Consider the following 21,522-nt stretch of genomic DNA (forward strand, 5'->3'; position numbering starts at 1 on the left):
GCTTTATATTCGTATTTATTTATCCTTTATCCATCAAAATCAAGTTTGTACCTCTGACCATTCAGCATGAAAATCTTATGATTTTAGTTTTAGAGTTGCTAGTATTATACATTTTGCATTTGAAAGCTCTTTCCATTTAGCATCAGGAAGTCAGCAGGCCTACCCAAGTGCTTAACTTCAGATTTGGTCTTTTCCCTAGCACTTAAAAAGCACCCTGCTTTCCACTAGAATAGTAGAATATCTTGGAATTGCATCTCCCGCAAATTAGGTCGCCTCAGGAGCAATCATTCTTGCATTTGATGAATTTCAGTAGGACCTAGACATTTTGCTGATTTTGCTACTCTTTTCCCCACTGCTTACTTGAAGTTCCTCCGTGCTGAGAGCCCAGCATCCGCCTTCCTAATCGTCCAGTTACTCCCGCTTCAGATGTTGGAGTCAAGGGTCACCGAAGAAGTTTGTTGCCCTCACAATGTACAATTCACATCATGATACACTTCGCCAGGAAGACCTGGCTCTTTAGCTATAGTAGGACAGGAAATAGCTGGAGCTCTCATCTAATTTAAAAGCAACTAATGAACAGCTATCAAATGGCAGTGACTTTCTGTCATTGCCAATTTTGATTCAAACAAATGAACTAAGAGAGAACAGGTCTATTTGCCACTGCCAGTCATTTAAGGCTAAGAAATCACTTTTTTAAGGTTGTCTGGAATAGCAGTTCTCATTCCAATCTCTGATAAATGTAACTGAGCAGCAATTGCAATGGTGCCCACGGCACATTAGCACAGAGCCACCATGGCAGTGGATGGGAATTGACACATGTTGCTACTGTCTGCGGAGGTGGACAGCTAGCAAGCAGACAACACAAATGCACAAACATTTGGCAGCTTCTGTGCTTCTAGTGGTGTAACTTGAAGAGTTTTTTTATATGTCCTTTACAGTCCTCTTAGAGTCCCTTCTTTGCACCCCCTCAGAGGAAACTGATATGCCAGAAGAATTCATGTCAGCTCAGTCAGTAGCACGTTCATTACAAAAGCAGAGGAGAAAACAGTCCTCTGCCCAGTATCGCCACTGAAATGCACGTGCTCTCTGCTGTGTTTGACTTACAAGAATATTAACTAATAAATATACCAGGTTTTCCAACCTGAAAAGTCAAAGAGCAGCTGCAGCACAGGTGAGTATTATATGTTCGTGCATTAGAAAAGCTTCCAATTCTTTTGGACCTCTGACAAAGCAATTAATGTGTTTCATTACTTCATTCCCATTAGGGACTGATAAGAGCAAACACTGTATTCTTTCTTGAGACACAATGTGGAACCCTCCATACAATTTAAATTACATTTAGGAAGCACTTTATAAGTAGAAAAAAAAATTAAGTGTTTCTGCCTCAAAAACCAAGCAGGCAAATATGGCAATTTCTTACTCAACAGTTCTACTTACTGAATATAGCTGGAGTCATCTGCTTACTCCAGTAACTAAATTTTTTTTATTGCTTTTTGTTCCTGTTATCCTGCTGCTCCAATGCAGTTAAGAGAGATGGCTCTGAATCCTGCTTCATTTTGTGCAACATAAACAGAATTTATGTTGCAATTACAAAGTCAGATTCTGCCTGCAGTTATACCTTGTAACTCCCATGAAGAAAACAAGTTGAGTGCAGCCAAAGACAGAGTGTGGCCTCTGCAATCCTTGCTGCCAATTGCAAACAGGAACAAACGAGAACCCAGTTTGACTTTCAGATGCAAGGTTGAGTTTATCTTGGTAGCCTTGCTAGAATGTAGTGGTGGATGCTTTACAATAAGCAACAATGGCAGGTGCATAGGCGGGGATGCACATCACATAGGGCTTTGTAGAGTAGGAATTTACTACAGAAAAGAAAGGTTCAAATTCTCTAAAGAGAGCTTTTCAAGATGTGCATGAATGTTTCCAACTGATAAATGAGAGCCTCACAGCTACATCTCTTCTCCATTCTGAAAATATAACCTATACTTTCCTACTAGGAATGGCAGCTATTTTGGTTTATCTCTGACTGTGGAAAGATACAATTTAGGGTTTGTCAGCACAGGAAAATTGTCCAGAATATTTTTCAAAAAATAAACTGCCCTAAAATATTTCTGCAAATTTGAAGCTATTATTTATTCTCTAGAATCAAGAGTATGAACTAGATCTAGCTACTTTAGCAAGTCACTCTCAAAATAATTACCACAGTCCTAAAAGACATTTTTATTTGTAATTAGAGATTTCTATTTGTCCTGTATGACTTAAAAGTTTACCTTGGATATGTCAATTTATAGACTGGTAATGCTCGTTCCCCAGTTAATTAACACAGAGAAGAATTCTTCTATCAGCCCTCTCTTGGTATGAGACAGTTTCTGGAGATACTTGTTTTTTCCTTTCACTGCAAAGAAGACTTCTGTAGTAAGTGCCTCAGAGCATTAAGTCAGGTGAGATGAAACTGGACTAGAGCATTCTATAGCTTCCAGCTTTAGCTTCCAGCTGCCTATTTCATAGTTCCTGAAAGACAAAGCCTTAGGCTTAAGATGTGCTTTCACACTCGTTCTAACCTGTTTGATGTGCATATCATGACCCTAGCAAGCTGTGCTGCTCTCTTTCCCTTCTTCATGCCCAGATGCATGTTCCTTTCTACAAGCTACTAGTCAGGACACCATGCACTTGACGGCTTAAGGGGAACTGATCTGGCTGCACAATGACCCTACAGACAAATAATAAACTCATTTCATTTGGATCAGATCCCTACACATACTCATCACCTATTTGAGCCAGAGCTGGAGGCGGTACAAAGAAGGAAGGATGGAAGATTGTGTTACCATATGTAGACTGCAAGACTACCTTCCTGGGTGCCATCCAGACTTGAATCAGCTCTAGGAAATAGATAAACTGCCTGCAAAAGCTCTAGAGAGAGCCAGGCCAAAAAGTCAAGATATTAAATATGCTCAGTTTGTCCTTCCTTACATATAAAGCCTTTAACTTAAATAATCCTTTTGGCTGACACAAAGAGTTTTGGGAGCATGTCTTGTGCAGAAGGATGAACAAGAACTTTTAAAACATTTGATGGCTCCTACTTAGAAAGCACATGCCTGGTGTGCATCTGAGGAAAAGGAAAATAAAACAGAAATAGACTCAAAAGTGCTAAAAATGAAGAACAAATTGTATTTTCTCTCATGCATGCATGAGGACTTTTCACAGCTGACTGCTGGACTGTTGCCTTGGTTTCAGTACCTAACAGGATTAAATAACCCAAATGCCACCTACCCCCACACCCTGCTCCACAGGGTGATTTAACTTCAGGCTCCACGAGTCATTACAAATGGATTGCAATGACTGTGTTCAGCCAGAAAATGAGCCAGGGAAAGATAAATACAAAAGGATGAACTTTCCGAACTTCCTTATTGAAGTATGTGTCACCAAAAGGACTCCCAATGCCTTGCTCCATGATGCCTGGACAAGCATGTGTGTGTGCAACTCACCCAGAAAGAAGAGTTGGATCAATTCCTGCTTACACTGTCCAGGCACATCCTACAAAATATCTACTCCAGAAAGCGACACTTCTGCAAACTAGCTGAAATGGTGGCAGTCAGACTGAGTGACCAATTCACATCTGCTCTGCATCTGTGTACACACAGAGCAACGCTGAAAATTTTTTTTGAGAAAATTTTTTGCTTGAAAATTTTTAATTAAGAAAAAATCAATTTTCTTAGTCAAGTTTTTTTGTTTGTTTATTTGGTTGTCATCTCATCTTGTGACCTTCTGAAGTGATTCAGTACTGCATTTCTTCTGAAATGTTCTAGTGCTGGTGAGACTTCTCATAGCCCAGGGTGAAGCCCTTGGACAGGTTCTCATAAACTTTGACATAGCTGGGTGATTTTTGAGGAATACAGAAATCTCTATGAAGGAGCTGATCCGAATGAGTTGATCCAAATGTGTTCCACTAAATTCTTCAAATAGTATCAACAGTCTGAGCATGAATCCCTCTTTTCAAAGGTCTCCAGGTCTTTCTCCATTGCTAGTTTCAAGACTCTGCCTCTGTGGAAGAATTGCTTGAAAAGGAGGAACTTAGAGAAAAACTGGGGCCTAACAGAAGTTTTGGCATTACAGAGGCCTGCTTGGGGTGATAACACAGTTGCCACTTCCAGGACGGTTGGTAGGCACGGACTCAGCTCCTCCACAGTTCCCTGGGCAGCACAATCTGCCCTCCTCGCAGCTGCAAAGGGGAGTAATGGAGGGTGGAGCGGAGTGAAGACACCGCGGCCAAACTCTGTTGTACTCCCTGTGCTGGGCCGCTGATAAGCCGCACAGTGGCTCTCTAATGGGAGATATACGATAACATGTCCCGTGCTGAGCCAGCAAAGGTCCTTTTGAACTTTGCTTGAACTTTGCTCATTACAATGTCAAAAACACACCTCCATCCCAAAAGTTACCTGCCTCTGAGGTACGACCACCTCTCACTGAGCATGCCCTCTAGATTTTCGATTGTCTGTGCCTTTAAGTGAAAACAAGAAACTTTTCACCAATCAATAACAATCTTAAGTATGACTATAATCACTCAAGCTCCACCTAAATATAAGGAAAAATAATAAAAGGTGAACTAAGGAGAAAGGAAATGATAGGGAAGATTCCATCATAATTTCTGGGAACGGTCGACCAGCTGAATCCCCTTTCCTCTCCTTGGGTCAGGATGCTTCCTGAGGAGGCTCAAGACTGAGAGCCCGCTCCCATGTTCTGGAGTGAGTGATGATCGCACATTTGTACATCAGAGCTAGCGAAAAACCCCATGCTGTAGCAGAGAATTTCCTGTACTAACATCTGAAACCTGCTTTGAAGATGTTGCATTTGAATAAATCATGCTATTTGTGAACACGACTGTTTGGAAGGCCATCGGGCCTACAGTCGCCAGACTGTTCGTGAATCCGATACTGCCAGAGTCGGGCATATAGCTAACAGAGTGTTTGATATCTCCTTCCCTCCCCCGCAACGGCTTTCAAACTGCAACAGTCTTTGTGGCTTTAAGCACTAACTTCTTCCTCTCTTTTTCTCTTCCTGTCTTCTTCCATCTTTCTCCAACACCTTTTCTTTTTTTCTTCCCCCTCTTTCTCAGCTGACATGTTTCAATGGCTCTTTTTTACATTCAGCCTCCTGTTTCCCCTGTTTCTGCCTCAATAACTCAGTGCCTCTGTGACCCTACAGAGCACACCATAAAATGCCTCGAACCTCTCCTCCTTAGCACTTTGCAATCTAAATCTCCTCTGGTCAAGGCCCCAGTTTCCCCAGTCTTACACTTCTTGCAGGTTCCTACTTCTCTGTTTTCCTCTTTCTCTCACTTACTTCTGCAGCATTACAACTGATAAGAATTTCATACCATAATATTGTCCACCAGGGACCATCACAGGAGCAAGGGGGACATCAGGGTGCTCAAAGATTCAAGACAACCAGAGCTTGACATTGTTCTTCATTTCCCCTCTCCCAGCCATGCTCAATGTCACCTGTTAGTCCTCTGCATTTTAATAGTTCTGTCCAATCCTTAGATTTTATACTATGAGATCCTCAGTGTACCAGCATGCGATTTGGTGCCATTAAAAAAAAAGGGGGGGGGGAAGAAAAAGAGAGGAAAAGTATGATTTTTGCTTTTTGGGGAAAGCTTTGTCTGTATAACAGATCTGGTGTCACAGCTGCAACACAAGCTGTGCTGACAGTTTCATAATCGCGAATGAACACGCGGGTCTGCCAAGGAAAAGGAGCCGTGTAATTGGTGGGGCCCTGTGGTTTGGCTGTTCGGCAGTGTCAAGGCACTCTGGAGGCACCTATTGTATTTGTTATCGCTCCCCGCAGACAGCGCAGCGACATCATTTCAATTTGACAGAACATGACAGGGAACATGAAATCAATGCCAGATGTGACCAGACATTACAGAACTTCTTACTCTGTTTTATGGGGGTGGGGGAAATAAAAGGACTTTTTTTTTCTTTGCCCTCAGTTTTGTCCTTTTGAAGTGACACAACCTTGTCAGTAACTGAAACTGAAATTGCTTAGGTCAGTCTCTGAACATGCAAAGGGAGGATACACAAATTTTTGTACCTTCTGATCTCAAATCACTTACATTGTTCTTCTGCTTTTGTTAGTTGTGAGGCCATTGCTGCTGTACTCAAACATCAAAAATCCCTCATAACGCTACTGAGGAAGGAAAAAAAACTGTGACAAAGAAAATATGAAGATCTGATTCAAAATACTCAGCCATTTGCAGAGGTAGAAAGACCAAGTAGCAAAAACTTAGCTTGCAGATGCTAGCCTGGACGTTGATTTTCAGAAAACTTCACGCTTGTTCTATAGAAATCCAACTTCTTTAAGGAGCCTCCCTTAGGTAGCTGAAGACTGAGGCAATTGAAATCGCCAGGTTCTAATTAATATCCCCTCTGTGATCCCCTTTTCCTCTACATAAAACAAATACGTGTTTCCCAAAGATAAAATTTACATCCATTAATTTTTCTTTGGGGAAGGTAATTTGGCCCAATATTTCTAAGCACATCTTACACTGGTTTGCAAATACTTTTTATCTTGTTGAACAAAAGCAAGCTATTTCTGAAATAGCTCTTTGCACAACTACTTTAATTGCATTTTGCTTTCTTTGATCATTTTGTTGCTATGCTATGGATTTCTGCATTAAAACAGAGACACGATTCCCAACAACATACATGTTTAAAAGCACGTAAATCTCTTCCATTTGGTAATGAGGTCCTCCCTTTCTGACTCCATTTAATGAAATCTCAAGGGCAAATTGCCACAATCTTTATCCAGGCAAAACTCCCATGAATCCATATATGTTGTCATGAAATTATGTCACAACGATCTGTTACGAAAAAGCCATATCAGATTATTGTTTCCTAACATCCTTAGGTGGAACAGAAAAGAGAAAGGCATGGCTTATTTGAAAAAAAAAAAAAAAAAAAGCTTCTATTGTAAACCAAAGCCATTCATAATAATTAGCTATATCTCAGAAACTTTCATGATTTCCAAAAGTAAATTGATTAATTTTAATTAACGCCTTTGTTATTTTGTACCTTTGTCTTTGTACCTTGATATTATTCAGAATCCAGAAGAGACATTTTCGTGTATTTATTTTCTTCCAAGGGACTGTCTCTCTTCTCCTCCCTCCCATGCCCAACAACTCCTATTATTTACTTGTCAACTTGATCAAAGTATGGCCTCCAATGATTTCACATCCTAAGCCCTTTCCTATGAAAGTCTAATAAAAGAGTCGAACCTTTTTTTTTTGATAGAGTGCTACGAAATACAGAGACATGGGGAAAGATCATCCTTCTCTGACTTTCTCTCCTCAACTGTCGTAAGAAAGTATTGCTTACCCAGCCTTGTTTTGTGTCCTCTAAAAAAAGAATCCCAAAAGAAAATAACACCAAAAATGGATTTTCATTTCCTGCATGCTATGGTATTGTCCAGCACAGTTTTCCATAGATCCTCTAAGACTAATTCAACTTTTATATATGGTTTACCCATTGCTTAATGTCAAGTAGGTAATCAGTAAAATGTCATAGACCATCATAGTGTATGGCATTGCAAATACATATCAGGCTGGCTGTACATCTTCAAATTCAAACTGAATTCAGTATTCAAACACTGACCAAAAAAACAAAACAAAAAAAAAGAATTTGCCATATAGCGAAGAAATAGCTAATTCACTTTAAATTGCAAGTTAAATGTGTTCATTTCAAAAAGGATGATAGACCAGACAGTATCAGCTCTCCATATGATTATCTCATGTAGTATTAAAACTAAAATGTCTGGCAGAAACCTTTAGTCTGCTTAGTATTACAGCCAAAATACTTAAAAATGCTTTTAAAGCATATGTTTAAGATACAAAAAGACAGCTAAAGTATTGCCTTCTAGCAAGGAAAACAGCTCTAAAAGTTGGATTTCTGAAGTTCAATCATTTTCATTTATCTCTGACAAAGACTGTAAAAGGCACAAGAGCATCATTATATCAGAGGAAAGAAAGAGATATAGTACAAAACTGTTATAGCTACATCAGCTGTATCAGGGGACTTTTAATGACTTGAAAATCACACTAACAATGACTTGAAATCATAACAGTAATGGAAACAAGGACATGACAAAGAGCAGCATAGACCTTCCTGTCCTCTATTTTCACCAAATAAAAAAAGATTATGAACAGACACTAAACTAAGCTTATTTAAATGAGGCAACAGTAATACAAGCCAAAGGAAGAGCAGGTTAGTGAACATTAAGCTAAATTAGCTGTGTCTGAGTCAGCAGGAACTGATGCGATTCACCCTAGACTACTTATGAATATGGCCAATGTTGTCTCTAAGTTATTCATAATTATCTCCAAAATGCATGAAAAGTAGAGGTGGTGGCAGAGGACTGTAAATTAGTTACCAGGGTATCTATTTGCATAAACAAGAGGGGATTATTAAACCAGCAATTCATAAGCACTCGGCACATCTGAAACAGATAATATGGAACTGCTAAAAAGAAATTAGGCACAACCAAATTAACATCATTCAGTGGGCCAGCGGGGCAGAGGCAGTGATACCTCTGGATATTAGTAAAGCTTTGGACATTGATACTATACCATCTGATAAGCAAATTTAGGATCACTTAGTGGTCTAAATAAAATAAGCAAAGATCTGCTTGGAAAAAGTATATTCACTGACTCACTAGTTCTCTACCAAATTGGAGAACACTGGGTGAATCCCCAGGCAATTGAGTCTATTCTGTAGTTGATACTTTCACTAATGATCTAGAAGTGTATGACAGTACTACAGAAGAATAGTCCTAAGTTGGAAGAGTTGGAAGGTCTTCCCGAGAGAGGAAGACGAGACTAATCTTGAAAAATATCTTGATAAATAAACGTGCCCCAAAATCAACAGGCCTGAAATATAAAGTTATTTCAAGAGAAAAAAAAATGTAAATGTGCAAGTAAATATTGAAGCATAACTGACAATGCAGAAAAAAAAAAACTGCATAAAAGAATCAGCACATTTCATCTAAATTATTTGAGTCAACAATATAATTCTGTTGCAACAGAGAGTAAAACTCCTTCTCTACAGTATTAGCAGATTAGGATTTTATCCATTTTCCTCAAATATAGGAAACAATATTGGTTCTGGGTGAGGAACAAGATGAAGTGATGTATTCAGTTAGGGTACCTACTCTTTAAGAAATAGCCTTCAAAGACTTAAGAGCCCATTACAGAGAAAATGTCAGTCAATAATAGATCCAACTGCAGTAAATGGAATAATCAAATTAATTTCTATTATTTAGCACGTTTAGGTTTCAGAGGACCTTTAGGGAAACATTAGCTGACTAGATGTTAGACAATTGGGCAAAATAGGCATGTCTTGAAACTGCTTGGCCTGGCTCTAGTGTGGGGAACTTCAGTAAATCCCTTATAACCATGTATTGCAATATTTTCATGAGCCTCTTATTTAAAAATCAGAGTAACAGGTAAGGCTTTCATCTCAGATAACCTTCTCCCCCTTTCACTGAGTTATACAGGAAGTTTGCATGGCAACCTTTCCGTTAGGTGCCTTAGGTGCCTTATCCTTAAGTAATGCACATGAGAGCATTTACAACTCTGTCTCCCACCTTTCACTTGTACCTTTTGCCTAAGTTGCTGTGGCAGTGTTTTTCCAAGGCCTCTGCACCAGTCATTCTTCCCTATACTCATTGTCTTGCATCTTCAAAACACAACACTGTCATTATATCATATATTATATCATACATTCTCACAGGAAGAAATGCATAAGAATTGCATCTTTTTCCTTCTTTTCTTTCACCCTTATTTTGTAGGGTTTATATTAGAGGAGTAACACAGAAGTGTGAACAGGCATACAAAAGCATATAATGCTAGGGAAAATTAGAGTGACGATTCATTATGTCATCTTCATCATCACCACCTGTTGCAATATGTTGATGTATGCAGTCAGTCACAGAAACTTTACTCATATAAGCCTGTTTTATCATCCTTTGGCCAAATTTTAAATTACATAAAAACAGAAAATTCTTAGGCATAAACACATAGTGCCATATGAGATGCTGAAGATGTTAATCATAGCAGTCAGGTCCCTTTTCTTGCAGACAGAACAAAACAAACCATAATCTTTTAGGCATAATCTAAAAAATGAGAAACTTCTACTTTTAATGATGATCCTTACCCCTAACTGCTTCAGTAAATACAGGCATGGCAAATGTCTTATCACCAGGCCTTCTGAGACTCAAGAAACTTGTTTCAGTGCCGGTTACTTCAGATATGGCTTGTAGCAGCAGTCTACTTTCTGCAGCATTGCAGGGTATGTCACACACCTGGCTGTATCGTCCTGTTTTAAAATACAAGAAGAAGGACAAAAAAAAAAAACAAGAGAGAAAATGTATTCTGAGGCTAGGAAAGAAGATGCAGATGAGGAAGCCAAGGTTGCAATTTCCAGCACTGGTCTGTGTGGCGTGGACACTGGTGGTGGCTCTCCTTCATAGGCCAGTGACAGCAACACTGTGACCTGATACCAACCTGTGACCTGATGGCTAACAGTCACAAAGGTAAATAAGGTTACCTTCAGAGCACATCACAGTGTTGTAAGTGTTGTACAGTGAGCTCAAAAACGGGACAATGGACAAAACAGACCATTCTTTCATTGTACTGTTCAGTTGGACTTCTGGCACAACAATATTTGTTCATGCTTTCCAGTCCTATGCTCTTGTTGAGCAGACATCTCAGCATCATCTCTCAGTTGAAGAACCAGGCCTTTGTTTCTACACTAAATTGATCTTCATGTATTTTTTTTTAATCTACTTTTATAAGAAACTGCAGAATGAACAGAGTTAGATTTCCACTGTTTTAGATGATTTTAGATATAAGGCCTTTTCACAACAGGAGATATATCCACAATAAGTGTAATTTACAGAAAATGACTATTATTTCAAGAGGTATAATTATTCTGGTTGTCTAAAAGACTGATGCTGGTAACAGCAGCTGCAAGTAATATTATAGCAAGAACGTTTTCTAGCGATTGCCTGCACTTAAGTAATTTATATCTGAAATTATTTGGAAGTCCTATATTTATATGTAGCTACTATAAAGTTTGCAGTAGCAAAGTTTACATTCATAGAGTAGTAGTCTAAGCTGCAGATGACTAATAAAAAAATGTCAATTTCTTACTGAAAATGATTTTCTGAGTGTGATAAAAGTTCTCTAATAAATTTGAACTAGATACAATGAATGATCAGTAAATCACATATTGCAAACTACTGCACAAAGATTACAATATACTAAAAATATTTGGAATGTATTTTTGTCTAGTTAACAGATTAACTTTACAGTACTATAAAATGTTACAAATATTGCTTTGAAACACTGATATATTAAGCAAATCTTTTGTACTAGCACAGTTCGTTACTCTTAGATCAATATATGTAAAATAAATAATCTAGTAAACAATATGTGTCTTGTTTCTCTTGATCTAATTTAGGACAGGCTTTTAAATTATTCATTCAAAGGATATTAAATAAAATATCTTTTGCTTTCTACATATGAAAGAAATGACAATAAAAACAGGCATGCCATGTTAAATGTAAGAATTAAAAATTGACTGGGAATTGTGTCACACAAAACAACTTCTTTACCGCAATTTTCAGTAAGAATAATGATATTAGGCTGAAAGAAAAAGGAGGTAACTGAAGGCAAACATGCATTATCTCTTAGAATTGGGAAGGAAATTTCAGTGTCTAAAGTTTGAGAATGAGATAATCTTCCAGCCCACAATTTGGAAAGAATTGGTTTCTGCAGCAAAAGTTGTTTAATATATTTGTCAGCAGGATCAAAGAGGACTTTGAGGGCCCACCCTCACTTAGTTGACAATGCCTTGCTGTTGCAAAAAAGTCTCTCAGTCTCAGTGGTATTCAGAAATTACCTTATGAAAGACCAGGTGTAGTTATTCAGCTGGGCACAGTTGCATTGTGCCCCATTGTGAGCTCCACGCTACAGAAGATACAGGCAATCTGAAGACTGTCCCAAGATTTGGCAAACATATATGTTAGGAGTGGTTTAGAAAATGTGACCTTCCTATAAGGAAAGGTTGAAGGAATCAGCCTTTATTTTACTACTAAGCAGGGAGTGTAACATAGCTGAAATACGGTGTCAGCCTTCTACTATGTAAAAAAAAAAAAAAAAGAACTTATGAAAAAGGCAGTGATAAACTATTCTCTATGTCCATGTAGGCTGGACAAAACATAAGCCTCAGAATTTACAGTGGGGTGTTTCAAGTTAAATAATAGGAAAAGCTTTCTGCTTGTAAGGTTAGTTCATCATCTGAACAGCCAGTTCTGACTCCTGGCTACCTGAACATATTACACAACCATTTATCAGGCTTGGTCTAGGTGTATTTAATCCTGTCTCAGCAGGGATGATTTAGAAGACTTTTTGAACTCTCTTCTAATATTTATACAACTTTTATGATGTAAGCTGGAGTAACACAAAGACCTATAAACATAGTCTCTCTTCTTCATTCTTTTTTTTTTCCTATTGTATGGCATTTCAAATAGCAAGAACAGATTATAGATGCTTGCCAAAACTGCTGAACCCGTCAGTAGTGCCCAGGGAGGGGGCTCAGGAGTTCCTTTTATGTCTCCAGGGTAAGACCATGCCATGTGAACTTTAACAGTTTGATTGATAGTCTGAAGTTTACCATAGAAAGAATGTGGCTGTGATTTACAGAAACTCAGTAAGTACAGTTTTCATTTATTTAAAGGAAATCCAGATCTCCTGTGAATTTTTCAGATGCTCAGACATGCTGACCAAACTTTATTCTGAGGAATCAACTGTAAGTTTTTTGACAGTAATATGACAGGTTGCCTTTTTTAATGTCATTTTTGTGTTCTGCTAAAAGATTTGGCCATGTACTGGCAGAATTTCCTGGATATTAGGACACGAAGTGATGCAACTTTTATGTCTTTGGGACATTGTTATTGTCAGTAATTTTCAAGTATTTCTGTATGACATCCACTTCATATCGTGTAGTTGCTTGCAGAGTATTTGACAGTACTTGGAGTCAGGAACTACAGAAGGCTTTAGTGCCCCATTTGTCTCCTTCAAAGCACCATTAGCTTTGTATTGGAGCTGTTATACCAGATAAGCAATACTCTGCTGTCAGAGAATCAATGTTTGTGTTGACAGCCTAAGGGTGTACTCACCGCTCTCCTTGGCAAGGCTGGCTACTTCCCAAATTATATTTTTATAGACTTCTTTCACTTGCTGTTCTCCAGTTGCCATTTATAGCTAAGAGTTCTTCACATGGTAGCTTCTGTAATTGCCATTCACTGACCTAATGCCAAAGATATTCATTGTGTGCTGTTTCACTTGAGCATCAGTTCTTGGTCACACAAGTGAGATCCACCTACAAGCAGTTTTCGAGTATTTTACTTCTCCTGTTACTTACTTGAATTTCTGAAGAGGATGAGTCAGATCTGCAAATTCAGAGCCATCCACCTGAATTTAATTTATGAGTAGTAGAAGATACAGTACCATAGGAGTAAAGATTGAAAGGTATATATAAAAGCAGCTTCCCCTGGGTATGCTCCTGGGAGGCTGAACTGGTTGCCAGGATAAGTCTAGAGCTGGATATACTGTTCAGCACCAATGTGGTCACAGTAATAGAAAAGGGAATGATTTATGATGTTTGACATATATCTGCCAGGTAGCTTCATTGGTGGAAAGAATAACCTGATGTGTTTTAAACCTGGTTTTAGTGACTGCAAAGAAGAGTCATACTTGTGCCAAGGATTAAGTAGAGATAACCTGCTTAAAACTGGAATAAAAGTTGATGAGTTTGATTTCCATTCCAGAAAGTCTTAACATTCCTTGTCTCCCTCTCTGTAGGTATTTTACCGGGGGGGGTGAACTGCTATAAAGATGTCAGCTATAGCTTTCTTTTTCATGCTGAATTCTTGAAAAGCTCTGAAGAAAAAATGCCATCTAGTACAGCACCCTTTCATGGCTTCAGGCCTTTGCTTATCTCTTTTGCTAAAAGGAGTCCTGGAAATATGGAAAACATCTGACAGCTTGACTTGTTTTGATGGAGCTGTTTGTAGACTTTGCTTCAAGAGTGTTTATTCACTTATTTATTTATTTACCCGTGCATTTGTGTTCCTGACAAGCTGCATGGCAATCATATTTGAATTTACTTGAAGCAGACTGATGGAATCTTCGTTCACAGCACCCATAATCTAAAAAGAAAGCAGCAGCTTGACTTTTTAATGTTAGTATTTTTCATGGTTTCATATTGTTTTAGCCTGGCTAGGCTTGCAGATCTTAGGAATAAGATTGCTGTGCCCTGGTTTCTACACCATTTCTAGAGTCTTTAGAATTTTGCTTACACAGGAGGGAGTTCACTGCTCTTTCAAAGCATTCCTTTAAAGCCTTAGGAATTGCCAAATTCTGCTGATCTTTTCAAAACACTAAAAACCCCACTTTAATTAACCAGAACCTAGGGTTTATATGGTGCTCTCCTAAGCATCAAAATTTATTCACTACGGATTCCAGCAAGGCTTAAAAAATGTGTAAAGACAGGAGTAAAATGAAAGATACCACTTCTCAGCACGTGTCTTAAGCCAATTTTATCAGGCAAAAACAATCCAAAGATCAGACCATCAAGCATTTAGCATATCCATCAGCAGAACAAAAAAAAAGTTTTTGTTTGTTCTCTGGAATCACAGACCAGTCACTGGTCTTTAAAAAAGGTGTGTTTAAGAACAGTTAAGAAAGGAGAGAGTTGAGGGAGTGGAGACAGGGAGCAAGTGTAACAGGTACCTAGAGGCTCATGACTATGATGCAATAATAACATGGGCTTCAATACATTTTCTTGGCAAAAAATAATGAAGGACGGAGTAGTAGATGAAGAATAGGATATAACACATCTGAGTTTTGTTAAAGGTACACTGTTCTAGACATTTAAATATCAGCAAGTCACACAAATCCCATCTAACTGAAGCACAGTAATGCATTTCCTGTGATGATACATGGAAAAGGATACATTGAACTAGGAATTAGTAGAAAGCACTGCAAGGACGGATAGAATACAGGGAGAAAAACAGATAACTACATGTCATGTTGAAGTGAGTTGCTGATACAGTTGCTCAAGCCTCAGTCTTGCAAGAAATATTATTCATTTTTTTTCTTATTCAGACTAGATTATTACTAAAATACTTATATAAAGTAATAAACAAGATTTTCATTAATGAATTTGATAAAGACATGCTCATAAAACTCTTTGATGAATTTGAGAATTGCTGTCAATACAGAACTGCTTTACTCATAAAGTAGCACTATGTGACCTTGTGAACTGTAGTAATAGTAATAAGATGAAATCTAATAATACCAAGAGCAAGGTCATTCTCTTAGGGACTATTCACTTGAACTTCTGCTGTATAATGGGTGCTCATCAGTTGGAAATGGCAGAGCAAGACCTTGACACATCTGTTCATCACAGGATGTCTACACACCAATGATCTGATGACCCTGGAAAATACAAATGTGTTAGCAGTATAAATCAGGTGAAGTATTTCCAATAGCCAGTAGCATTTTATATAACTCCTAAGAGTATCTAAATGATAGCATTTCCTCTCCATAGCAGTGGCATTTCCCCAGGCATGGGTAAGTGATGGGGTAATGATGTCTCATTTGGGAGAGTATGCAAAATGTTCAAGATCAGTTCAAATAGGCCCAGGTTTTTACAGTGATTACCAGGGAACACAGAGACCACCTAACTAGACACGCTTGATTTTTTAACTAAGCATAATATGGTCTGAGTTGGGAAATGACTACTCCTCATGAAAATATTGGGGTATTACTACTAGGAAAGAACTATTTAAGTGAAAGGACAAAGTTAGCACCAAACCAAATAGGATTAATTGGCCTTGGAAGATTTATGCCAGAATAAAAATGAGATTCTAGAACATCTAGAAATACTGGGAAGAAACAGCCTACCTTAATCAGTTTATAAAAGAGATAATGAAACATTTATTTGAAATAGCAGGGGACTGTGCCTAGCAGCTCTCTTTCAATCCTGTGCTCCTATGTACTTCTCATTTGTAATGAAAGGCAAGAAATCTTTCTCTAACAAATAAGGATCAAAAAAGCTAACAAGAAAAGCCTGCTTTCCTTTCAAAACTAATAGATAAAACATTGCTATTATCCAGTGACAGTTCATTTGGTCTAATAGAGTTAATTATCCCATTACTATTGGTTATCATTAACATTAATTATTGATACCAAAGCAGCATCAGGAGGTCTCAGCTGAGCTAAAGGCTCCACTGTTCTGGGGGCCTGTGAGAATAAAAATAGCAGAAGAGAGTCTGTTATTGAAGGAACTGCAGCCTAGTTTCCCAGCGAGAGCCTCAGGCCTACCAGGGAGCGCGCATCTGATAGCTACGCGCAATAAGGAGCCCATTTAACTTAATGGCGCTGCTCACAGTATGCCAAGTTAGGCAAGTGTTACGTTCTGACAAACTGGAGAATGAGTAGAGGAGATGACAGAAAAATAAATGGGAGTTAACCCTGCTGTATTAATCTTAAGAATGCAACATATGGACCCAAGGATGGGCACTGTGTGTCAGACCTAACTGTTCTGCCTTTAAAAGTGGTCAGAGGCAGCCAAAGAAATTAAGAATGGAAACAATCAGCAATAATTCTCTTGCTCTTACTTCTCCTTGCTTCAGGTAACCCACGATGAGAGAATTTACTCTTAGACCACATCAACAGATCTGAGTTTAATAGCTTTTAATGAACCTTTCTTGCATGAATTTTGCCCTATAACTTCTGGAACTCATGTTTTCAGCCTTCTTAACACCCAGCGGCAACAATTTCTACGGTTTAACTGAGTGTTTCCTTTTGTTTAGTTTTAAAATTGCTGTCTTTTATTCAAACCTTCAGACTCCTGTATTACAAAAAATCACGATTAACCACCTTCACGTCCCTTAGTCTTTACAGAATATGGGCACACGTGCTGAAAGGCAACTTTTTCAGAGTCTTGAGAAAGTCTTGGTAGAGTGAAGGACAAAATGCAGATGTGCTTCCAGCAAAATGTCTCCGCAATGAGACTGTCCTTCTACATGCTGTGTGCAGGTCTAGAGACAGCTACAGATCCTCAAGGATGTCTTTGACAGCATGAAATGGGCAAGCTCATAGTTCTGCTAGATCAAGTGTGCAATAAGTTTAAGACCATAGTCTGGCTAAAAATCCAAGTAAAAATTTTAAGTCACTTACTTAAGACAGAAAAGACATTTATGAAATTCATAGTCTGAGATGAGTAGAAAAAAAAAATTAACTCAGAACCACGCGATGGCTAGAGCTACCTTGTTAAGTACTGCAGCAAATTCATTTCTTGATAACACCTGGATAACATTAAACCTGTACTCAACAAGGCACTGATTTAAATACTTCATTTCACTCTCCTCAGAACAGCACTTAATCTTGTACGTAGTTGCAGGGATATGCTGAATACGGGTGGATGGGGAAAACTAGGCCTTAAAAAAAATGTATTGAAAGTGCCCAAAAGCTGAGTTTGTCCCAGACTTACCAAACTGTTCTGTGTTTTAAGTGCTCTGTCAGTTAAAGATATTGAACCTAATGAAACTTTAGTATCAACAACTGATGCAAGTATGTGGGACTGGCTGTATTTGTTGTTATGATGTAGGACTCTGAAAGCAGATAAAACTTAATGAATGCCGATAAAAGACTTCAGATATGCTCTGATGCAACATTAAAGCACAGTTGAGCCAACAAAGTGTAAATTACCAGCTCATAAACGAAAGGAAACCAGCAGATTTTTCCATTGTTTTTTATACCCAGATACACACATGCAAATACACAGGCTTATTCACACTGCAGGTTACACTACAGACAAGTGTAACTAGGAAAACATCTCTGAACTGCCCAACAGTTGTGCTAATATATAATGTGGAGTAGAAGTAATCTTCAAGATTGCCAAAATGCTGAGAAAGTTCAATAAGAGAGAGGAAAAAAACAGCCAAAAGAAACAGAAAATAACAGGAAATAGTGCAAAACACTGAGCAATTAAGTATTATTTTGATGACTTCCCAGTATTTTTTTCAACAGTTTTAGATTTGTTTTGATTTGCTCTCAAAAAAAAAAAAAAACCCTTAAAAAAGCATTTGTTCCTTGCAACATGCTTTACGTTTTTACAGATAATGAACTCGAGAGTCCTCAAAGATAAACAACCATGGCATACTGCTAATATTATTCAGGAATCTCTTCCAATAGTTTTCTTTTCAACCAAGATAAGTCTCAGATGTGACTGTCTTGCAGAAGCAAGGGGATGAGCAACTAGAAATTCACAGAACCACAGAATGGTTAAGGGTGGAAGGGATCTAGGGATCATCTAGTCCAACCCCCTTACTCAAGCAGGGATACCTAGAGCACGTGGCACAGGGTGGCATCCGGGTGGGTTTGGAAGATCCCTAGAGAAGGAGACTCCACAACCTCTCTGGGCTCCCTCTTCCAAGGTTCTGTCACCCTCACAAGAAAGAAGTTCTTCCTCATATGGAGATGGAACTTCCTGTGTTTTAATTTATATCCATTACCCCTTGCCCTATCACTGGCCACCACCAAGAAGAGTTTGGATCCCTCCTCTTTACATTCTCTCCTCAGATATTTGTACATATTGATAAAATCCCCTCTGAATCTTCTCTTCTCCAGACAATTGTATGCACTGCTTTTATTGTTAAGAAAAAAAAAAGTTTTAGAAGCAATTGTTGAATTTATATCCATTGGACTCACTGCAAATGTTTATAAATATACTCCTGTAAAAATAAAATCTCTTCACTGATTAGCTGTATTCAAGTGTATTTCACACATTTCTTAAGACAGGTTTGGGAGAGAGGAAAGGCAAAACCATTATAGATGGGATAAACTTGCAGGAGCAGCTGCTGATTGCAGTCACATCCAGTCAAACAATGTTGCTCCTTATAAATATCTTAATGAGTCTCAGGACAGTTGTCTTAGCTTGCAAGATTAGCGATACCCAGAAAGAGTGAGCTCTGTGCTCAGCAGGGAAATTGGTTCAAACCTCCATCCAGTTTAATGGGATGCTTAAAAAGCAGTTCCTGGAATGCTCTATATTTCCTGGTGTCATCCTAAAACTGAGTTGGCTCATGAGATAAGCAGGAGCTTGCAGGGAAGGATGCTGTCTGTGGCGGAGAATCTGAAAAACTAATTCTGAGAGCCAAATTGCATTTTAGATTGCTTTGCTATTTCATAAAGGCATTCAGCACAGGTAAAATTGCTTTCTAAAAACAATACCACTGAAATTTAAGAAAAAAAATCATTTTTGAAAGAAGGAAGCTCAGATAAATAACATGTGCATATTTATTATGCATGCTGTTTATTAATTTTGTGCTGGGGGCCTAACTAATTCAGAGACAAGTAATTTTGAAAACCAGTGAAATACTATAGCCCTTCCCTGAACAGTCTAGACAGTTTAGAAACACAAGCACTATAAGAAGTCTTCCTAGCCTCCCAATCCATTTAACAGATAAGATTTTTTTATTGTCAGAGATTATCAAAAAAAGTCTCAGAGACAACATTTTGGACACACCTTCTTCACCTGAGATCAGACCAATCAACAAGATCAGTCTTCCTCACATACAGGTTATTCTGTTGCTTTCTTATAAAGAACCGTGTGAAATTTCAAATATGAAATTTTAAATATGCAAGCATCACTAATTCCATGCTTTTGAAATCCTACTTACAAAATCTTTGTTTTTGAAAGATTCACAATGTCCATGTTAAAATATCAAAGCAGATGATACATATTGTTGGCTAGTTGGCTGTGGCTATAGCAAACTTGCTATTACTAAAGATCATGCACTTACGAAAATAGAGTTCTGATGAAATCATGATGACTGTGTTATAAAAGGATAGTGTATAAAAGGATGGTGTTATAGGCTGTTCTATTTCTTCAAAGTACAGGAAATGCAAAATTATTTTCTTAAAAAAAAAGGTTCCTTAATGGAAGAATTCCTGCTGGTCAATATGGGAAACTTATTACTAACTAACAGGCAGATAATCTTATTTTTTCATTGCTAATAAATTACAAGCACATTCCAGATATGCTAAAGTTATTACCCTAATACATATTTATGTATGCAATGTCCACACAAGTGAGTTGGTAAATTGTATTTTAAAAACTATATTAAATATTATTGTAAATCCTCAATAGATGGTGCTATTATCTAAGTTAATATCTTAGCTGATTATGCAAAGGAGCTAGAGACAACTGTGCTTGGGATTTATCTGTATGGAGAGATAGCCATCTTTATGATGTCCTTTTGGCTCATCGGACATAGAATCATAGAATAGAATCATAGAATGCTTAGGGTTGGAAGGGACCTCTAGAGATCATCTAGTCCAACCCCCCTGCACACGCAGGGTCACCTAAAGCACGTGGCACAGGACTGCATCCAAGCGGGTTTTGAAGATCTCCAGAGAAGGAGACTCCACAACCTCTCTGGGCAGCCTGTTCCAGTGCTCTGTCACCCTCACTGTTAAAAAATTTTTCCTTAAGTTCTTATGGAATTTTTGGTGCTTCAGTTTCCGGCCGTTTCCTCTAGTCCTATCAGTGGCCACCACTGAAAAGAGACCAGCACCGTCCTCTGCACTCCCTCCCTTGAGGTACTTATAGACACTGATTAGATCCCCTCTCAGCCTTCTCTTCTCCAGGCTGAACAGGCCCAGCTCCCTCAGCCTCTCCTCACAGGGCAGATGTTCCAGGCCCCTGATCATCCTTGTGGCCCTGCGCTGGACTCTCTCCAGCAGCTCCACATCCCTCTTGTACTGTGGGGCCCAGAACTGGACACAATACTTCAAATGTGGCCTCACCAGGGCTGAGTAGAGGGGCAGGATCACCTCCCTCGACCTGCTGGAGACGCTCTTCTTAATGCACCCCAGGATCCCATTGGCCTTCTTGGCCACAAGAGCACACTGCTGCCTCATGGTCAACTTGTCATCCACCATGACATCCAGGTCTTTCTCCGCAGAGCTGCTCTCCGGAAGGTTGGTCCCCAGCCTCTACTGGTGTCTGGGGTTATTCCTCCCCAGGTGCAGAACCTTGCACTTGGCCTTGTTGAATTGCATGAGGTTTTTCACCGCTCAATTGTCCAGTCTGTCCAGATCCCTCTGGATGGCAGCACAGCCCTCTGGGCATGCAGGAAGAATTCCATTTGCTTTCCATGCTAGGGTAGTGAATACAAACACAACCATGCGTTCTGGTTATACAACTCCAGGTAACAGCAGGCAGGCTTCAGGGATTTTTACCAAAAATAGAGCTATTTGAAACAGAATCATGCTGAAAAAAAATGGCACACCTCTCATCATTTTTCTTCTATTGTATGAAACAGTTGATATGCAGTGCTAATTGAAAGTGTGAAAGTCTGTTTCACTCTGCAGTGGAGTATCCCAGGATGCTCTTA

Source organism: Tinamus guttatus, unplaced genomic scaffold, assembly GCF_059628265.1.
Source record: "Tinamus guttatus ecotype Peru unplaced genomic scaffold, ASM5962826v1 Tinamus_guttatus_pri_ptg000150l, whole genome shotgun sequence".
Classification (NCBI taxonomy): Eukaryota; Metazoa; Chordata; class Aves; order Tinamiformes; family Tinamidae; genus Tinamus; species Tinamus guttatus.